Here is a 22042-nt window from a genome sequence, read left to right as displayed (position 1 = left end):
GAATAAGAAACCTTTTTCTTTAAGTAAATGCCAAACAGGAAATGAATAGGAGCAACAACGTTTTGGCTTTGGATGTTGAAATGAAATACTGGTTTTAATCCATAGGGGGCGATGAAGTTGTTGTTGGATGCGACTAGACGTTGAATTGAAAAGAAAAACGTTATTTTTCTGTAGCTGCTGCCCCCCATTGGCCTTGTGATAAAGTTCGCAGAGTGGGTGTGCAGCGCCACCATCCACTGAAAGGGGTTCGGAACGCACCTCGGCTCTTCCATTAAAAGACGACAAGCTGTTTGGCCGACTAATTAAGCGAAGCATTTGCTGAGAGCGGCTGGCGGCGGCGCTCGCTCTCTCGCTCTCGCTCGCCATTCTTCACAAAACTCGTCTGTCGCGCAAAGTCATGCCTTTTGTTTCTTCCGTCTCCGCTGACAGCAAAATTCCCCCATTACTGTCACCGTGCATTACAAGGACGCGTGCGAGGCGCGTGGGCGCCTTGATGTGTGACTGCAAAATAAATAAAGAAGAAAAGATCTGCTTCTTTTGCGGCTCCCCCCCCCCTCGACGGCACTTAAGTTGTGACGGGATTCGCTGCGCGAGTTGGTGCCACTTCTGCAGGGAGGCGGCGAGGGGGAAAAAACAGAGCAACGCGGTTCATGGTATCGTATTTTTTTCCTCTACTACAGTTTGCAGAGTACAGCAGAAAAAAGTAAGTTTGTGTTAATCATTATTCTCGATGTGGACTTATCTCACAGTAAACTGATGAATAATTCAGCAGCCAACAGCGAGAAAACAGCTTCTGATGGACACACACACCTACACACACCTACACACACACACACACACACACACGGTTTTTTAAAGTCCAATCTTCCAGCACAAACATGCAGAACTGAGGAATGAGTCCAATTTAAAGAACAAATAAATAAATAACTGAGGGAGCCGCCGTGCTGCAGGTGTCGACGTGCTTGTGCAATCCGTCATCTTCATTGCCGTCTACATCCAGCGCAGAGCCGCTGTTTCCTCGCGCCAAACATTAAAACACACCTCCCCGAGATGTTCTCGGTCACTTGGAACAGGAAGTCGAGGTGCATCAGATCAACTGATCCCATCCAGGAGGAGGTTCCTTCACAAAACACTAGCAAATCTTCCACATGTTCAACAGATAACGACCCCGGCGACCTCCAGCATCCTCACGGCCGCCGTGTCGCCCTTGCAGCCCCTCCCACGCTAGAAAAAAAAAAAAATCGCCCCCGCTCACATTGCGAAAGGAACCGTCCTCAAATTGCGACGCAATGTTGCGTGACGGCAAAACTCCTTCCTGAAATGAAATGAATGCGCGGCTGAAGTGCCTTTGAGCAGAGGAATAATAAAAAAAAAAAGCTCTTTAAAACCCACGGAAGCGGTTCCGGCGCTGGATTGAGCAGGAACAATCAACGGATTTAAGCTTTGAGAAATTATTTTCCCGCTCGCCAACCCTCTCGGTTAACCACTGGCTGGAGGAAAGAGAGAGAGGGGGGGGGGGGGGGAGTGAAATTGGACCATTATAGCGCACGGAGAGAGTGGGGGCCTCGCCTCGCCATATAATTGAGAGCGAGTCCTTTATTGTGCAGCGCTTTTTTTTTGGGGGGGGGGGGAGACGACAGTTGGTGACGGCATAACGTTCCCAGGCCGTGGCAGGAAACATTTGGGACGGACGCTGAAATTGAAAGATGTGATGGTGAATCCTCCCGTGTTTGTATTTCGCACCTAATTTCCCGTGTAAATGTTGGATTTTTCTTTTTTTCTTCCTTCTTCCCTGAATAGTTTTACTGCCAGTCTCTCTGCAGCCTCTCTGTCACTGCAGAAAAAGAACCCCAAAAAAAACAACCGGCACCTTACACAGAAAGCACTCCCCCCCCCCCCTGCAGTTTCCTCTATTCTCGTCTCCGCCACTGGACATATTGGCGGGGGCCTTTGGAGGCGGAGTCGTGCCGGGCGGCTCCTTTGGATAGAAGCGCCGCAGGCTACATTTGGGACGGCAGCAACGGCCCGGCGGGAGGCCCGGCCGAGGCGCCTGGCACCGGGAGACGGAGCCGTAACTCATTACCGGAGAGGCTGCAACTGTCCTCCCTCCATTCCCCCTCCCCCTCCCCCCGCTGCCTCCCGCCTTTTGTCTTCGCACCTCCTTTGTCGAGATGCACCCTCTCGTATTTTCTCACCATTTGCCTGCAAATCCCTGCAGTAAAATGTGGGATTTTGTCTTTTAAAAAAAGAACGACAGCAAATACATCAACTTTTCTCTCGAGCCGCTGCAGAGAAAAATAACAGCAGTTAAAAAAAAAAAGAAAAGATGCACAAGGTGCCCTGGTTTCTCCTGTTTTGCATCCTGCTGTGACTTTCAGACGCACTTTGCCGCCACGGTGACCTTTGCCCTCTGTGCAGAGGGTGGGTGGAGTCGTGGCAGCACTCGGCGGCTCAGGCTAGTAGCCGCCGCCGCCGTTACGAGCTGCTCCCAGTAGAAGGCAATTTAACGCTCGGCTGCTCTGAGAGCAACATATACGCAGCGGCAGAGATCCCTCGGATTAGTGGACCCCCGCCGCAGCCGTGACGAGCCGTTAGCATCCCAGCTCCGACTGGACGCCGCCGGGAGCGGTCAAACCGGCAGGCTGATCCGATTTCATCGCCGTCAGCCGAGCCGGTCGATGGCGGGACCAAGGTGTTCGCGATGTGGTTGAACTAAACTCAGACTGACTGACTGACTGACTGACTGCCGCGCTGCAACATCCACGCCGAAGCGCAAACCATTTACAAGCTAGCCAGCAGCTTCCTGTTGTGACCACGGCTGCTAAGCAGCAGCTTAAAGCCAAGCCACGTCTCTCTCTTCCTGAAAGGTTCCAAACTGGCCGACAGTCTGGAGGTGATTGAGTTGGGGTGTTTTTTCTTTTACCAATATGGATCTTTCAGGATCAAACTGAGCCGCTGTTGCTTAGCAGCTAGCATCAACTTCCTGTTGTTGCCACAACTATTTCCTGGTCCAAGCTTCCGCCTCTTTCTCCTCAAAAGCACACTGATTGGTCCGGTCAAGATCGGATTAGTTGGAAATTATTTCTAGTAGAGTTTTTTTTTATTTGAAAGATGCATTTCAATGTATTTAGACCATGACAGCTTTGTTGTTTCCTAGAAGCATTAGCAGCAGAAAAAGAAACTAGGGATTTCTTTCTATGGAATGTACTGTTGTTGTTGTTGTTTTCCCACTGAATACTACTCTAGGTTTATTAATCTACTGAGGCAGTAACTTCAACACTTCATTATTTATAATGCATTATTTAGTTTCAAAGATCACAATATTTGAGTTTGTTTGGCTTGCAGCACTGTTTTGAATTTTATTTATACATTATATTAATGCTATATTTTTTTTATGCTTGCGGTAATTTAAAGATTCAGTTGCGTTATTTTGAGTTAATTATTGAATACATAGCTTCATTTGATTTTTAAAAAACTCCTGCATGAGAAGTGAATATAATCAGTGTCGCTTAGGGGCAAATAAAACTCATGAAAGTTTATGATTAAAAAATTGAATAAAATAAATAAGTCTTGTAATATCCCCGGAGCATAAATACACACCTTCAAATTCAACACCGACACGTTGATTTTAGTTTTTCATTTCTACCCGCATCATTAACTAACACAAACCTTGAGCTGCCACTGAGCTGACGAGCGGTTCAGCCGAGGCCGCGAGGCGCTTTGGCGGAGGCGACCTTTTCAGATTGTAACAATGTTCCCAGGGAGCGGAGGCCATTAAGCTTCCACCGCAACTGTACCGCTGCGACTTCCGCTGCCTCTCAGAATCCATCTGCTTAGATTAGCCGGCAGGCGCAACAGGCCGCCAATGGGGGGGTGGGGTTTGAAGGGGCCACGGCAGCGTAATCCTGTTTGAGGTGGAGCAGAGCTGCTTCTGCCTCCCCACAAAGCCACACCGATAAATATATAAACGACACACATGCATGCACACACACACACACACGCACATGTAGGGGTGACTGGCAGGACAGAGTAACACTAATGCCTTTAAGGGACGTTGCTGTGTGTAATGTTCAAAGAGAGAGAGAGAGAGAGAGAGAGAGAATTTTCCAGCTGCTGATTGGACGAGAGTCGCTTTAGACAGATGTGCAAATTCCACCACCAACAATGAAGGAGCCACACTTTCATTTGACCGACATCAAGGTCGAGTTTCCCGGATATTTGCGCCGCAAAAATGTTCACCGTCAAACCATCAGCGCGGTTGTGTTCACATCTCATAACAACGACAACAACAACAACAACAGCAGCAGCAGCAGCAGCAGCAGCAGCAGTGGTGTTTCCCAAACCGTACACGCATTCATGCATTTCTAGGATCTCAGAGAATATAAGCAGGACCAACTCCTCTCCTCCATGGACCAGCAGCCCATGGTTCCCCCTTCTGAAGTGAAGTGTCTCAGCTGAGCTTTTCATGAATTTGTTTTTTTTTCTGTCTGACATTGTGCTCTTTCACCCAGTTCCATTGCTTCCGTTGGAATTTAGAGCGCACAGTCTAGCTGACAGGAAAACACAGCAACTCCACGTCGCTTCTCACGTTCTTGTCTGACCTTTTAGCCGAGACTCCCTCATGGACGGACGGTTTCAGTCTAAGCTCCTCCCCTTCCCTCCCCCGCCCGCCCCCGCAGTCATCACACAGGCGGCGGCAGGTGTTTGCGGCACGCGTCAACGACAGCGACAAACAGCAGCGTGCCACGAGGTGGGTCTCCAGGTGCCGAGTGTGTTTACCCTGATATTCGCCGCTCTGCTTTGTCGCACTCTGTGAAACAAGGCGGGATTCAATTACACGGCCGCCGCCACCGCCACCGCTGACCGCGTCTCTCAATCGTCTTTCAGTCGTCACGCAGGTGGCATGAGGGGAAGATCGTTACTCTCACCTCTCCCGACCACCAGGGGGCAGCGCGGTGAGAGAAGGAAGTTGGAGGTCGGTTGTAGTGGTACGAGAGAAAAATTGAAAACTTGAAAATAAGACAAATTGAGAGTTAACATAAGGGAAAAAATGACCTTTTGGGGCCTGACGAGCTGTCTGGCAAGCTGCTAACCAGGGACCATTTTAAGGGAGGGGCGGCTTAGCTAGCAAGCTATGGGCTAGCTAGGTTCCGGATTCTTTCTTCAACTCATTTCAGCAGCTCGGTTTTATAAAAAACGTTTTTGTGTTTACTTAATTTAAAGAATGTTCCAAGTAATTTGTATCCCATGACAGATGCAAATATACAATACAAAAATAATACAATTTAACTCCTTAGGAAATATATTCCAATTATAAACCAGTTATTTGGCACCGCCCGGGGCGTGGCATCACGGCACCCTCTTCGAAAACCCTTCGACTAGAAACAGAACTTTTAGTTTCTGTGGTGGAACTTACGGAACGCTCTTTCTTTGGTTCCTCTCTGCGCTGTGAATGCGATGTTATTTGGTTCGCTGCGAGCAACAAAGACATCTGTTTCAAAGCTGCTACCACCAGGTTTAATATATTTTTGTTATATAGTCTTATTGAATTTTGCCCCCACAACGAAAACACATAGTTTTTTTTTTGTTTTTTTCTCCACACTTCGGGGAGAGTCACACAACACCAGGCAGCCGACGAGGCCGAGTGCGCAGCGACCAGCGCCATCCATCACCATGACTGTCACACTTTTCATTGAGTTCATCATTTTCCCGGCGAAGACGGGCCGGGCCGGGCCGGGCGGCGGCGGCTGGCGGAGGCAATTTAGGGCCGTAATCAAGCATGTTATGAGTCAACGCTGGTAATTAATGGGTGGCGGCGGTGGCGGTGGCGGCGGCGGCGGCACGGGGAGCGCCACAAACCTGGTTTGCGCGGCTGAGCGTGTTGGACGTTATTCCTCTCAATAAGGCAGCGGCGTGCTGGTCGGCGCTCCTCAGGGCCCCGCACTGTCGGCCGTGATTGAATGCCGCCTCGTCCTGGAGGAGGCCGGATCATTTAACTGCAGTTCTTCTCGGTTTCTCCCCAGCGGGTAAACCTCCCTTTTCGTGCCAAACCCAACCCCTCTCCTCCTCCCCCGTCTCATTGTGGATTTACGGCCATGAACGATATTGATGTCGCGAGGACGTCGACGGTGAAAAAACGCGCGGGGAGCCGCGGGCCGACGGGCGGGGAATTAGGCGGGAGGATTGCGGCCTTGAGAGGGTTTGCTAGCGGCTTTCTGTCGGGGGAATTGGAGCAAAATTGCACAAACGAAATGAACTGAATTTCAAACAAGAGTCAAATATATTGGATAAGACTGTGTTTTCCATTTCAAGTCAGTATTGTTTGAAAGTGGAATCATTTCAAGGCATTTTTTTTTGCCTTAAAGTCAGTGGAAGCTGATGAAGCAAATGAACAGGGGGGGAAAAAAATCCTCTTACATAAAATATAAATATGAGGCAGAGAAATAAAGAGTGTGGAGTCTGCAGTTGAATTTGACATGACAAAAAACTAAATGTTTAGAATTGGGAGGTTCTGATTGGCCGAACCCTCTTGTCTATTAAATTTAGCGCGCCACCAATCACATTTCCTCCGCGCAGACCGAGACGCTGTTTACGAGCTCTGCTTCTCGCTCCTCAAAAGACGGCGATGGGTCCTGCAATCCTCACAAATCGATTTGGAGTAGATAAAATCTACAACAACAACAAACTGGCGGCAGTTGAACACTACAGTGTAGCTCGCTAAACCTTAAAAAAAAAAAAATCTGATTTGCAAGCTGTTTATTGACGCTGGGTGTTTTTGTTTGTTTTGTTTTATTGTTTCGTCTTGTTTTTGCAGTTGCTTGTTTTCCCTGACACTCCGCTGGCTGCCACTGAAGACAGGCAGCTGCTTGTGAAGGAGAAGGCAACAGTTTGGCTCTGCAGCCAGAGAATGTGGATGAGTTTCCAGCGGCGCAGTGAGAACAGAGTGTTTGTTCGCGCCGCCGTCTCCTCGTCCTGCGGTTACCTGAGCGGGAAGGTGAGCAGTGAGGGTGGGGGGGGGGTTGCTGGAGGCGAGGACACCTCTTGTTTCGCCTTTGTGCTTATGGAATATTTGACTTGTTTGTTGCTTTTTTTTGGTAGTTGTTTTTCTTGTTTTGTCTTTTCTTGTTTTTCTGCTTTATCCTGAGGTTTGTGTTTTCAGTGTATGTTAATCAACAGCCGCCCGTTTCTTTCCTCGGCCTGGACGCCGACTGGAAGCTTCCCAGCGTTCACAACAGCCGCTGCCCTGGAGGTTGGAGGAAGACGAGGAGCAGCTATTACTGCTGGTGCTGAGCCTTTGGTCCCGTTTGATCAAAAGGAAACTCAACATTTCTTGGTACATTATTTTCAATTAATTTTAATGTTTTCCCTGCAACCTTTTTTTTTTTAAAGGTCCCTTGAGAGATTCAACAGGTGTTTATGGATAAAATACATGACTGTTTTTGCTGAGGTGAAAGGCTGCACAGGATGCAACCTGGTTTTGATGGGCAAAGGCCAGTACGCTAGCAAAACCAGAAAACGGCTTCTGACGCGGCTGCACAGCTGAATTCCCGCTCGCCTCTCCTGACGTCCATCTTTCCTCTGGTCTTCCCTCCTCTGCCTCCACCAAACAGCAGAAGTGAATCACAGACTGACCAGATGGCTGAGCTTCTTTTTTTTTTTTTGTTTGCAAAGGGATGTGGATGCTGAAAAATATCCAGCATTCTGCGCTTGGCTGCTGTCATGACGTCTTTTTATTTTGTTGTTTTTTCACAAAGTGACGGCCACATTCAAAATCACCCTTTAAAAATCCGCTTGTATTCACCAAAACACGCATCACCAAAGAAATCACAAGAATCACCTCCGCCTCTCCCCCCTCTTTCTTCATATCCCTCTCTCCTCCAACGTGTTCATCCATCAGCTGCAGGTCGCGGCCCATCAGGCCGGGGCCGCCGTCTAATCGGCCGTCCCAGCAGGACTCTGGCCGGTCCGAGGGCAGCGCATTAGCGCCGGCCACACTTTTCAGCATGACACCACCACAGCCTGAATGCCGCGTCCGCAGAGACACGACCGAGAGGAACCGCCGGCGTTTGGCCCGTCGTCGGTGGCTTTCAGTTGTTATTTATTTATTTTTTTCTATTTTGGCTCAGCGAGGTCGTTTAGCAACACTAATGACGTCCTTCAAGAGCTGCGGCCCGTCCAAGCACTTCTGGACGGCTAGGTGGGGAGCGGGGGTGTTGCAGACGTGCGCTAACTGGAGAGTGGATGCAGGGGGCTTTTTAAGCAAGCGGTCCAACAATAGACTGCCGGTCAGGTGGAGCTTTCAGGCTGGAGCAACATATAGAAGGAGGGCGGGATGAAACATTGATGAAGCAAGTGGTGAAATATAAAAGGACAGGATGAAGTGGCGGCTAATACGCTGCTGGACCCCGTTAGCCTACTGGCGCTACACAACTCTCTGTGTGTGTGTGTGTGTGTGAGTGAGTGAATGAATGAGTGTGGCCATAATGGATGAACGCATCAGCAGATGTGTGTGTGTGTGTGTGTGTGTGTGTGTGTGTGTGTGTGTGTGTGTGTGTGTGGAATTATCCACTCAGCTGTCCAAAGAGCTTTTTAATGAAGAGGTTTCCAAACAACACAACACGGCAGCGCAGCAGCTCCACCGACGTCACACAAACACTGAAACCTCCACGGCCGCTTCACAGTGTCGATCCCGGCGCTTTAGGAGGGATTTGGGAAACAGCTGTTACGCCACGTTTCACGACCAAATGTCTGAGGAGCCGGGCCGACCGTCCGACCCAGCGGCTAAAGGACATAAACAAATTTGAATGAACTTAAATGAGAAACTTTATATATAAAGACTAAAAACTGTGACCATCGAGTAGCTAAATGCTCCTTTAGATGTAAAATCACAATTTTGATGAAGATATTGCTTTCATTATATTATTTTATATATATTATTATATTTACTATTATCACTGAAGAAAAAATATATTGGCGCATTCCATTAGAAAACTGCTACAATCTGTAATGCGAGTCTTATTTTCCACCAATTTCATTCATTGTATCTTCCTCTCTCCTTCCTTCCTTTAACCATCAATCCTTCCTATCCAGCAGAATTCCTCTCTTTAATTCCACTAATCGAGGCAAAGGGCGACTTCAAGAAATCATCAAACTGCAGCCGGACGGACGAGCTGTCGTTCGATGCCGTTCAGTCGGAGAAGGTCTTGGCGAATCGTGCCAGATAAACATGTTTCTGTTGCTCGTCGACGGAGGGGAGTGACAAGGGAGAGGCGGAACTTGAAAAGAGGCTGGGAGTGCTAATGAGCCTTATTTTAAGAACACAACACGGCCATGAATATTTAACAGCTCGGCTCCTTGATGAGGCGCCAAAGCGAAAAAAAAAAAATTGAAAATAAAAACAAAACTCAGAAAATAAAGAGAATTTAAAAGATAAGATTTGTAGAAAGCTGCTGCTGAAGCTGCCAGTGGCTGACGGCATCCGGACCGCAAACAGCACACTGTGGTAACACAACGTCACAATTAGCCCGCTGTTTGCAACCAAACGCTGGACCACGGCACATTTTCATCAATGTACACACACACACGCACACCAACAATCCACAACAATCTGAATCTACTGGGAAGATCTTTCAGTCGGCCCGCTTTTCACGCAGCATCCGGAGGAACGGCGGAAGAGCGACGGCGGGAAAAAGGGGAGCGGAGGTGGAGAGGACGTGACGGCGCCCCTGCACAGGCAGCCTGCCTGCAGGAGTCGGAGCGTGCCGACGTGCAGCTGTGCGTAAACACGGGGACGGCGGTGGAATATTGTCTTTTTGGGGAGAATGAGGTCAGCGGGTTTAAAACACCCTGAGTGATTCCTGCGCGCGCACACACACACACACACACACACACACACACACACACACACACACACACACACACACACACACACACACACACAGGAGGGAAATAAAAGGAAGTCTGCCCGAGATCCTGCGAGGTGCGCACAGACTCACTTTGTTTCCAGGCAACGGCAAGAAAGCAGCTAACAGCTCGCCCCACGTCTTTCTCGTTTTTTTTCTTTCCAGGAGTTCACTGAAAAAGAAACGAAATCCAAAATTAATAAAGATACAAATGCGACACCTTGAACTTCTGAAGTGCGTCGCTGGGAAAAAAAAAAACACAAAACAAAACGCTCAGCAGACAAAAAGCGACTCGTCTATAAAGACCAACAACTTTGTTTATCTTCTCAGGACGCAACGGGGAAATAATTTAAATCAACAAAAGGAAGTGAGATGTTTTGCGGTGAAATCGGAATTCATTAAGGTGTTTATTTCTTTGCCGGGTAGAAAAGGAAAGAAATGGAAAGTTTGCGTTTGCGTGGCGTCGGCCCCTCACTTCGCTCCCGAGCAGGAAACAGTGAACAAACACGCTGAGAGGAGATCAAAAGGCTAGCAGGCGACCAGCGGCACTAACTAGCACTCCTTATCAAAGAGGGCTGGATTTATCTCATTAAAACAGGCAACAGAAAGAAGAAGAAGGAGAAGAAGAAGGAGAAGAAATCTTCACCCCTCCCCCACCACCGCTGATTCCGAAGGGAAATGAAACAGTTTTGCCCGTATTTGCTTTGTTATTTAGCTGCAACAGCTAAAATTAATTACTCTCATCTCTCCCCGCTAACTCGGCTCACTGCTGGAGCCGTAAACACATTAGTCAAATGAAACGTCCGCCAGCGCACCTGGCTTCCTTATCTGCCTCACCGCCAAGGAACCCGCCGCCGTTTCTGGGATGTGGCACCGCCGCCACCGCCACCGCCGCGGCTGCGGCTGCCACCGCCTCCTCAGCAGATAGCCGCCTCCCAGGAAGCCTTAATGTATGAGATTTGTCAGTGTCAATTTCCCCGCTAATCTCTCCGGTCCAGCTCGCCACTGCCACCGCAGGGCCGTTCGTACCACAGCCGCTCCGTCTTTTTAGTCGATGGCGCCGAACCGCCAACCCGAGACGAGGAAGTCGGCGGACTGATGGACTGGAAAGGCAACGGTTGCAGTCCGACCTCCACTCACACTGATACACATACATCCAAGATGTAGTGACAAAATCCGATATTGAGCCTCTACTGGCTGATAGGCGTATTGCTTGGACGTAAGTGTAAATAAAAATGAAATAGTAAATGATCACAAACACGTTTTTACTCACGTCCAAAGTTTGAAGTCAACACAAATCATAGAAAACAAAGGTTTGCCTCCCCTATCAGCGTTTGTTTGAAGTTGATTAATCATGATTAATTCATATATTCTACTTGGCAACAGGTGCGAGAAAGATCACCAGCCACTTACGATTTTTCTAAACGTCCTCGTCTATTTGTGTGGAGTCCAACATTTGATCTCCCCACAAAGGCAAGACATGAACTACTTTGTCGTACATGCCGCTGTTGAAAGGGATGCCATCCCATGAAAAAAAAAAAGAACTGATGTTTAAAGGTAAATAAGGGTTATGTAGCAGTTTTTCTTGAGGAACGTCATTGTTTTATTGCTTGACTTCAACGGCTGAGTGAAAAACTCCCTCCCTTCAGACACACTGGTTAAAAGAAATTATGACAATAGAAATAAAAAGCTTTTACAGGCTTTTGCAAAGACCAACCAGACAAACTGAGAACTGAGAACAAATAATTTGTTTTAGCCTCTGTTTAGCAACAATGTTAGCATACGCAAGCAGTAGCTACAGCTAACAAATCACGCAAACCTGCATGGATGAGAGCCCGCAGCATCTGCTGAGAGTGCAAACTTTACTATGCTTTGGCAAATTAACAGCTTTGTTTCCTCCCTGTTGCCGCCACCAGGGGGCGCACCAAGAAAGAACACAAAATGCTTTAATACAGGTATTTAAAAAGAGAGACGACACAAATGAGGCGCTCATCATCCCCCGACAAAGGTTTAATGTAATGTTTCCACAGAGGCGTATTGCGAAGATACGACTTGTCTCTGCATTTAATTGGTCCCTTTTGAAGTTACTGCTCGTTTCTATTTACATCCCCACAACGGCCTGTTGTTGTTGTTGTTGTTGTCGTTGTTTTTCAATTAAAGTCACTCACATTAAAACAGCGACAGATATGTTTTTCAATTCCCACACAGATTAATCACAGTCACACCAGCCTGAGCCGCGGGACAGCAGGGATAGGCCCCGCCCCTCCTCACCATGGCCCCTCCCCCAACCCCGCCTGTGCACTGACGGATGACGGACGGGATGGAGATATTTCCGTGCCGCTTTAGCACGACACGTTCACGAGGCCCCATAACGTTCACGCCTGACTGACAATGTGACATAAAGGCGCCGTAAAGACGGAGGCGCAGCCGTGTGAGGCAGCGGCGGCGCCACCCGACTGCAAACGCCGGGCCGTCGGGCCGCCGATCAAAAGGACGGGCGAGACTTCTTGCTGCCGACAATTTAGTGCGGCTCTTGAACAGCTAGCGTCTAATTTTAAGATGTGAGAAAAAAAAAGAAGAAAAAAAAAACAGTGGAAAGAGCAGCGGCTCTTCAGGAGGAGATGAAGAGGCGCCGGAGGGGAAGTTGGCAGCTGCACTTCGCCTCCAGTTTTACTTCAGCGGCGGTCAAACATGCAAACGTAGGCCACATTAGCGAAGCTCTCGCCTTCCCGGCGCTCATTACCGCGAACCTGCGCTTCAAACCGGAGCCACCAGCGTTAAAACAAAAAAAAACAAAAAAGATTGTTAATTTCAAGAAGAAAAAGGAGGGGAACAAAAGAGGTGAGGAGAGGGACTGAGAGAAGAGAGAGCTCCGGTTTTCACTTTCAGACTCGTGAGGGAAACAAATGAAGCCTGCGGGGATAAAAGACTCCTGCTTGCGTTGCACCCACTCTGCACCCTGTTGCTGCTGCTGCTTTCGCCGCCTTTCATGCTGCGTTGCGTTGAGTCTTATTTTGGCGGGGAGTCGTGTCTTGTTTGTTTAGGTTTTTGCAGTTCTTCAAATCCGATAGGATGAATACTTATACTCGATACTCCCGCCATCGATTATCCCTCGATGAGCCTCGAACTCGCCGTGACAGCAGTGACTCAACTGAAGCGCGGCCTGCAAAGGAGCCACACCGAAGGCACGACGCGCATGGGACCTTGAAGCGGCACGCACGCATCCATACATAAACAACCCCATGCTGCTGCTGCTGCTGCTGCTGCTGCTGCTATGCCTAATGAAGTGGCCGCAGAGCAGATGACTCACCCACTGTGAATCTTTGTATCTTTGGATCACGGAAGGAAAGCAGTCGCCGGTGACAAAAAGACTTCCTGTGTGACGGCTGCTGACGCACGACCTCCCCTGGCGCCCCCTCCACCCCGACAACAGCGAGGACAATGGGAAACCAGCGTTTTATTAACGGCACGGCGGGAACGCCAAGCTTGAGGCCGCCGCCATGAAACACACAGCAGCTCCAGCACTGGGTGCCGAGTAACTGGACCAGTGTGTGTGTGTGTCTGTGTGAGAGTGTGAGTGTGGGAGTGTGAGTTCTCTCCTCACCTTGTCATTAATAATTCATCCGGCTGCATTCTATTGAGATCTGCAGGATTTCGGGAGTCCGGATGTTGGGGCTCACAGGAGTGTGTCAGCTGGAAAACACAGAGAGGACACAGTGAGCCTCTCTGACACACACACACACACACACACACACACACACACACACACACACACACACACACACGCACGCACGCACGCACGCACGCACAAACAGTTCAACAACCGCTGCTGCTGCACTCAATGAGGAACAACAATGAGGGAAGCCGTGCGGACCCCGCGGTCCCAACGTCTCTGGTGAAACAGTGAAGAGAAGCGAGCTTGTTGGCGCTGGGAGGTAACCGCTGAAGTTTATTACCTTCCCTGAAAATGGTTTTTGTGATTAAATCAGTCACATTTTTAATTTAAAAACATTCATAGAGTCCGGAGCGTCTTGCTGGGAGCTCTTGTTACGGGTCCCCAGGATTGAGGACCACAATAACAAATACTGTACCTGTATGAAGCAGGTTACATGGAGAAACAAAGACACAGTTGGTGCTGTGGATCGTTCCAGAATGCATCTGAGATTTATTCACTTACATGCATCATATCAACAGTCACATAAACATAATACTTTGCCGTTTCCAATGCTATTTAGCTCAGTTCCACATACTCCTCTAATCAGTTCTCTCACATTCACATTCAATTCCATCTCTACAGTTCACAAACAAATACACATGCTTTAATACATTACAATAAATGAACGCTTTCTGTATACACAGACCCTTTAAGCAGTATAGACAGTTTACTATATAATTTTACCATATATTATCCACGGTGTTTCACGCACCTAAGCATGTAATGGATACGCACTTCTCCTCGTATAAAATCTCGGACTAATAAAGTGATTGTGTTTTGTGTGAACCTAAAGTAAGCTTTTAACAAAAAATATAAAACAACAACAATAATGACGCTTTAACTTAGCGTACAAACACTGACTCTTGCTCTGCCGCGCGTGACTGCTGCTCCGCCGGACACAAGATGGCGACCTCGCAGTGAAACTTGTCGCGGTCATTTTAACATAAATAAAGTCTTTAACATAAATTAATTAAATTCTCCCAAAAAAAACACACACACTTTTGGTAGCAAATAACTACTCATACATGTGACTTTATGGTGTTTTGTACTTTTTACCGACCTGTATGAAGCAGGTTACATGGAGAAGCAAAGACACAGTTGGTACTCTGGATCGTTCCAGAATGCATCTGAAGACACGGGGAAGGCACCGCCCCCTTTACCTGTCCCCAGCGCAACTCGCCCCAACACATCAGTTCCCCCCTCTTGTACTTCACACATAAATGCCACCCAAACACTCAAATTATTTGTATAAAATTATAAACAAACAAATTAATGAATATAAACAAAACAATTTAACATATTCCCATTGTTTAGACTCTAATTGTGATTGACCTATTTTTGGGAGTACCACACTCTGACTACTTCCTCTTCTTCTTCTGATGCTGCTGCTCGCCATTCAAAACACCAGGTACACTGAAGGAAGTGATTCATCCCACAGCCGGTTAAACAAACACTTAAAGGTGAGAGGCCGTGAAGCGGAAGAAAAATTCCAGCGCCCCGTTCATCATCCCTCTGTTTATGCTCGACAATAAAGCCAAACAGCGTGTCGGAGCCCAAGAATGGATGATGAAGCTCGGGGGATAAAAACGTCTTTCCACGTCTTCTTTGTCCGTCTGCGGTTTAATGAAGCTCTTCTCTGCACACAATGGTCGACCTGTCGGCGCTTTTTGTGCGAGCGGAGGACGAATCGGCAGCGGGACGAGCAGGAGGGAGAGACCATCCACAACTCACGCGCTTAGTCAAAGCCCACACAGCATCCTTTAAGTAGGCAGTTGGACATTTTGAGGGAAGCAGATTGAAAATGTCGTCAGATGACGCTTCTGAAGAAGACTTGGATCTGCAGTCGAAACTGTGGAGCAGGTAACGTCTGTTTAAACTATTACCTGTCCAAACAAAAGAAAACCAAGAGTATATTTTTAGGGAATCGTTCCTTTTAAAATGCATCAATTAAATCACGAGTGAAAAATATTGAAGACCAACTTTCTTTTTTCCTCCTCACTGTAAAACTCCAGAATGGTTACGAAAAAAGCGACAGCGTTAAAGTGGTTCAATATCAGTTTTGAGGGGGAACGTCCTTTTGAAAAAGGTTTGAAAAATTGACTGATGTCAAAAAAATAACATGCAGGTTGTCACTTCTTTCGCTGGCAGCCGCAGAAACGACGCGCCGATCTGCCGATGAGTTAGCTGAGTCCATACGGCGGAGCAGACGGCCGCCTGATGCTGGATTCAAAGCAATGAACAATGAAAGATTCCACATCATCAAAGCGGCAGCAGAGGAAGAGGAAGAGGAGGAGGAGGAGGAGGCAGAGGCTCTCCGGGGACCAACGGCGAATAGGTGGTGAGCGCGGTGCAGTGGAAAGCCTCCGTTATTCACTGGGATCAATTAAACATGGATTTTAATTAAACATCGTTGGAGCAGCACCGACGAGCGTTACACCCTGTGTGTGTGTGTGTGTGTGTGTGTGTGTGTGTGTGTGTGTGTGTGTGTGTGTGTGTGTGCGTGCGTGCGTGCGTGCGAGTGAAAGAGGAAACGGATGTTTAAAAGTAAATAAGGGTTTTGCAGCAGCATTTCTTCAGGAAAGTCTTTGTTTTATTCCTTGAATTTTATTTTTGGTTTAACGAATGAGTGAAAAACCCTCCCTTCAGACGCACTGGTTAAAAAATAATAAGAAGAATACGAATGAAAAGCTTTCACGAGCTTCAAAAGTTCAAACCCAGCAGCGAAACTCAACGAAACTCAACGAAACCGTTGAGTTGCTCCACATTTTACCCTCTATTGTTCAGACGACCGTATAAGGCAAGAAATAAATAAATAATGTCGCTGAAGTGGTGAAGGAATTGTTTTAATGGATTTAAAAAATTAACAACGACAACGACAACCACGCAGTGCGACTGGACAGCGCTGAGCCCTGCAGGCTTAATGATGACACCGGCTGTAACCCGGCGCTGCGACACTCGCCACAAAACCCATCAAGGGACGAAACTCCCGTTAATGATGGCGAGCAAAAAAAAACAAAAAAAAAAAATACCAAAAGTCACAACGAGGTTGTCGTCCGAGCCAATTAGCAGCGACTAAAAGTTTCTGTCTGCCCTTTGCAGCTAAAGTGCTCTGCACTTCCCGTAGTAATAGCAATAATGACGATGAGTAAAAATGAAATTGACGTAATTTAAAGTGATTATTCGTGTCTTAAAATGGATTTCTTTTTTCAAATTTTCTTTCATTTCAAACTGGATTTGCAGCTCTAAAAGTCAAACAGTAAAATCAGTCGAAGGAGGGGAACAGAACGTGTAGCCTCTTCTTTTTTTCACCCAGACTTCTGTGCTGCAGACGCACAATTATCCAAAACCAAAAAAACTTTTCCTCCTGCCTCCAGCCTCCTGCTAAAACTGAATCTAAAAGAATGTGTTGTCAGAGGGGCGGAGAATGGCCAATGCTGCCGTCTCTGCCATTTGAAAAGTGGCAATGCCCTGTGTGACATCACGATGGGCCGATTTCCAGAACAGAGAGAAAACAGAAGAACAAAACAGAAAACAGAATGTTTGAGGCGAGCGAGCAGAAGAATCAACAGATGGGCTTTTTCTCACAGAGCCTCAGATTTCTGCTAGAAAACACGGCGGAGTGAACTTGAATAAATATGAACATGAAATATTTTTAAATGGGAAATAATTGTTCGGATTAATCAAACAATTGATAGTGAAACAGTTGCAGGTGTGTACAGCGCCATGTTGACGAGTTAACCTTCATTTTCACTTGCGTTTTTATTTTATACATTTTTATTTTTTTAGTTTAGCATCACTGCTAGCATTGGCTTCAGTGTTAGCGCTTGAAAGCAGCGCCAGCAGCGTTCCACAAAGCAGCAGCAGTCGAAACAGAAAACTAGCTAGCTAGCTCTTCCCGCCGCAACAGCCGACACACAAACGTCCCTCCTCTTCCTCCTCTTCTTCTCCTCCTCCTCCTCCTCAGGGCTCAGATTATTTATCTTCCTGCTCTAGCCGTCTGAGGGCTGGAGGAACAGCTTCACGCTATTCACTGCTGCCGCCACTCGCCCACTGCCTTGACAGGAAGCAGTCCTCTTCTTCTTCTTCTTCTTCTTCTTCTTCTTCTTCTTCTTCTTCTTCTTCTTCTGCCCATGCAAGCCAAGCCCACCTCCCCAATGTTATGCAACAGCTAATAAAGGGCCTGCGTTCCCTGGATGCGACGTGCAGGGAGCGGCTGCAACGTTTAGCCGCAGTCTCGTCGCTAATCCTCGAGTCGGGGGGGGAGAAAAAAAAATCAATTTGTCCCCTCGGGAAGACGACTCACAAAACCAGTCAGACCAGCCGAGGGATTCAAACCAACAGGGGAGGGGGACTGGCGGGTGTCGCCATTGGCTCGCTCGCCCGCCTCACTCTCGCAGGACAAACATGATATAATTGGGGTGATTAAGACGAGCAGCGGCTAAAAGGCCACAAGTGTTAACATGGCGGGAAGATAATAGAGGGGCTGAGCGCTGATTCACTTAAAGAGGCTGCTGACATTTTCCAGAAAGGAAAACAGGAATTCATTAGGCGGCAAGACTGGCTGCTGATCGGAGCCGGGAAGGCGGAAAGGGAAAAAATTGAGAATTTTTAAAAGGCCGAGCTGTTGCTTGAGTTCAGCCAAACTGTCAACCTTTGTCCTGGGGACAAAAAGAAAAAAGAAAAAACACAATACGGAAACTAAAACCTTTGGGACAGACAGGAAGCAGCGGCGTCGGGGACTGGGGGGGCGGAGCCACAGGTGACCCGCAGCCTGCTGACCCGACGTGACCCACTTCCTCCTGATTTATGGCTCCCGCTCCCTCCGCAAGACGGCGGCTTTTGTTCCAGGTCGCTCATAAATCTCCCGCACCTCCGAGCGGATCGGCTGACCCTCCGATCCCGCCAGCCCGACCCCCTCGGAGCCGGGACGCCTGGGCGGCGCCGGCCGGGAATCATCGGCTGAGCCGCCACGGCAGCCACGGCCGCTTAATCACCGCCGGCAGACAATGGCATGAAACAGAGGCCAGGTTCAGCCGCTAAGGCGCTCGGAGGCTTCACCTGTCCTCCGGCGTTTTATCCCCGTTTGCAACAAAACTGCAGGTGAAGGTGACGGACGGTCACACCAGGCTACGCAAAAATAGGGTTTTTCGTGGCCGATGAGGATGAAAACTCCCCCAAAAACATTCCAGTTTTCACTGCGCCTGGACCGATTGCTGTGTTCCAAAAACTGCAGCTCGCTCCTGTTTCATTCTTTGCCAAATTTCCAGTGGCTCCTCGAAACAGAACATGTTGTTTTTTTTCACGTGTACGGCTACAGTATCTTTTTGAAAAACACCGCTGTTCTCAGACGATATTGTCACCGTGAGATTCAGCTGCTGCTGCTGCTGCTGCTGCTGCTGCTCACCTCCAGTCTCGAAGCGACTCGCGCGGGAAAAGATAATTGGCTCAGAGAAAAGTGGGCTAAACACTGAGCAGAAGCCGCCTGTTGTCTCCAGATGATGAGATGAGATGAGGAGGCTTCCTGTGTTCCTGGGCTCCTCCCACTCTGCCGTTTGGATCTTCCTCGCTCTCTCTCGCTTGTTCTTCTTATCTGCTCCTCACCTCCATCCCTCCCTCCCCCCAGATGAACAGCTCCTCTCTCTCCTTGTCAGGGCGCAAAAACACAAACACTTTTCCCCTTTTCACGTCCTGATTGGCTCCTCCCTCCCCGCTCTCCTTCACTTTGCCCAACAGCTCCTGTTTCATAGGAACAAAAGCATTGGAGGGAGGCATTTGTGTGTGTGTGCATGTTGGTGTGGGAGGAAAAACTGAGCAGGTTTTTCTATTGATCTCTCGCTGGAAACATTTGTAGTTTAGGCACCAACAAGCGTCTAAACTACACCTGAGGGTGCCACGGTGGTGGAGAAGACACGTGACAACAAGCTCGGCTGCCGTGTAACAGTTGGCAGGTTGGAGTTGTAGCGAAGAGGTCGATGGTGATGTTGCACTTGCTGTCTTCACAGTCCCAGTGTTGGTCCCACAGTTTTTCCACAGTCAGCAGCGCGGGACAACAACAACCAGAACAACAACAACAACAACTGCAACTTTTCTGGTTGACGATGCAGGAGGTTCAACATCACAGAGGTGTGAATGGCCTCCGGACCACATCTCCTGCTTCAGTATGTTATACATAGCCTTCATTGGTAGTCAATATATACAAATATGTTGGTTTGGAATTCATTTAGACATGTGTACCGATATTTTCCAAACCCATGTTTTCCTCCACTGGTTCATCCACAGACAACCTTGGACAAAATATATAAGAGAAACACTCAAACAGGTCCGCATATAAGCGATAAATGAAACAGCTGATATTAGAGGGGAATGACCTCATCATCTGTAGCTTGTTTTATGCCTCAAAATCAAAAATATACAAAAGAACATACAGTAAAAGTTCATTTGCAGTCTTACTTCTTTCTCCTTTTAAACTAGTCCAGTCCAGTCCAAGTCCTGTGTTGTGTAAACAAACGCACTTCCTGCTTCCGCCACTGCAGCTAATAGACATTCTACTCTTCTGACAATAAAAATCTGCACGCAGCCACGACAACAACCCGACACTTTGGAAAGTTTGTGCACCAATTCTGGCCTTTGAAAAGTTCTCCTCACTCAAGTCACCGTCCAGTTCCTGGTCAGCAAAATAATGAGCTCGGCTCGGGCCGAGGAGGAGTGCGGGCGGCCGCCATATGGCTCTGCAGCCGCGTCGTTCCCTCCCCGCCTCACAAATCCCGGCCAACTGTCAAAATGTCCGCGGCGGCTCTTCCAGCGACCCTCCCCGCAGACTCGCAGCGCTGTTTATAACGAGCACATGGGAGGGAGGGAGAAAAAAAACACAAAAAGTGACATAACAAACTCCAAGTGGCAGCACGCAGCCAAGAAACACGGCAACTCATCTCCCGCTTGAAACGCAGCTTTATTGGCAAAAGCGACGCACGAGCCGGAGAACAGGACGTGTTTTTTTTGTTTTGTTTTTCGTCGTTTGTGGGTTTTTTAACCAAGCTTGCAGCAGCGACAAGCTGTTTGCTATTAATGGGTTGCGTCTTAATGCCGATTTGCCATTGATTTTTTTTTTTTTTTTTAACGTTCTCAAACAGCTGAGAGTGAGCAACTCCGGTCGGAGCGACTGACTGCCGGTGAATCATCTCCTGCGGGAAGCTCAAATCCTTCCGACCTGGAAGCACCTGCGCTGCCTGAAGCCCCGGTGATAAATTAGTGACACCATCGAGCAGTTCCGGTCGCAGGTGCGTCGACATCGCGGTTTGAATTCCCCTGCCAGCCCCGCCCACAATCCGACACCCCCTCCCTCAGCACGGCAGCTGCATTCTGTATTTTTCCGTCGCTTGTTTATTTGTCTTTGTCACGGCCGACATGTAGCGGAACTAAAGTAGCGTCGACTTCTGAGCTGCAAATATCTGCACAGACGACTTCAACGCCCAACAGATCAGCAACACAGATGAGAAGTTATTATTTTTATTGTTATTATTATTATTAAGGTAATTTGAATCAACAGTTTTTCGGTCGGGCCTCATGGACAAAATTTCTTCCAAGACGAGAACTTTCCATCTTTTTATTTTTCCAGATTAACAAGGCGAAGCAGCAGGACTGCTGTTGATTAGAGTGTATTAGAGGACTGAACTCTCACAGAGCCGTCAAAATAAATACGAAAAAATAGAGGAATAACAATTTAAACATTTCAAACTCAAAATGAAGTTATTCATTTGGAGCTGAAGCTCCCACAGCTGCAAAGTCTGGCGATTTGTTAAAGAATTTACCAAGCATTCTCAGATAAAAAACAAAGTTTTTTTTTCCTCCTCCTCCGTTTCCAGACTTTGTCAGTGAGCTCTGGCGTGCAATGGGTATTTAAGATGAACAACACAGATCCAACCAACACATCCGGCCTCTCAGACTACAAACAGACTCTGTGGAAAGTCTCGGAATCTCCTTGAATTAAAAAACATAATTAAAATATAAATAATGATTAAAAAAAAATAATAATAATAATAATGAATGTGGTGTGTGTGTGTGTGTGTGTGTGTGTGTGTGTGTGTGTGTGTGTGCGCGGCCTTCAGGTCTACATCTATAGCGCCGCCTCCCGCTGATCAAAGCCGCAACAGCTGCCATCGCGAAGGGAAAGAAAGGGAGGAAGACAGAAGGACAATATGGCTCTTATGCGAGCGCCGCGTCTCCCAGAACGTCCTCCAAAACAAACACAGCCGCCGTCGCTCTTTATTCCACTGTCATCGACGCCTGCTTCACAGGGGAATTTACCGCCTGGCTTTGATTTTTTATTTTTTTTTGTCCTCCTCCTTTTCCGCCCCCTTCGGCACTTTGGTGTTGGCGTCTAGCAATCCATTAGCTCCCATTATCATCTCTGCGCTCCTAATTACAG

At 47.9% G+C, this 22042-nt stretch overlaps 1 protein-coding gene across 1 annotated transcript in view; it reads right to left on the bottom strand.

Annotated features, from left to right (window-relative positions):
- The window catches only part of mgat4c (mgat4 family member C), a 93211-nt gene that overhangs the window by 63210 nt on the left and 7959 nt on the right, over window positions 1-22042 (bottom strand). Inside the window, exon 2 of the mRNA XM_076027238.1 lies at window positions 13507-13595. The gene's annotated coding sequence lies outside the window, so the exon portion shown is untranslated. The remainder of the gene's footprint in view (window positions 1-13506; window positions 13596-22042) is intronic.

Source organism: Nelusetta ayraudi, unplaced genomic scaffold (assembly GCF_046127955.1).
Source record: "Nelusetta ayraudi isolate G7.1 ecotype Tasmania unplaced genomic scaffold, CSIRO-AGI_Nayr_v1 ptg000020l, whole genome shotgun sequence".
Lineage (NCBI taxonomy): Eukaryota > Metazoa > Chordata > Actinopteri > Tetraodontiformes > Monacanthidae > Nelusetta > Nelusetta ayraudi.
The sequence above is the reverse complement of the archived record's forward strand: the minus strand, read 5'-3'. Positions and strand labels throughout refer to the sequence as shown.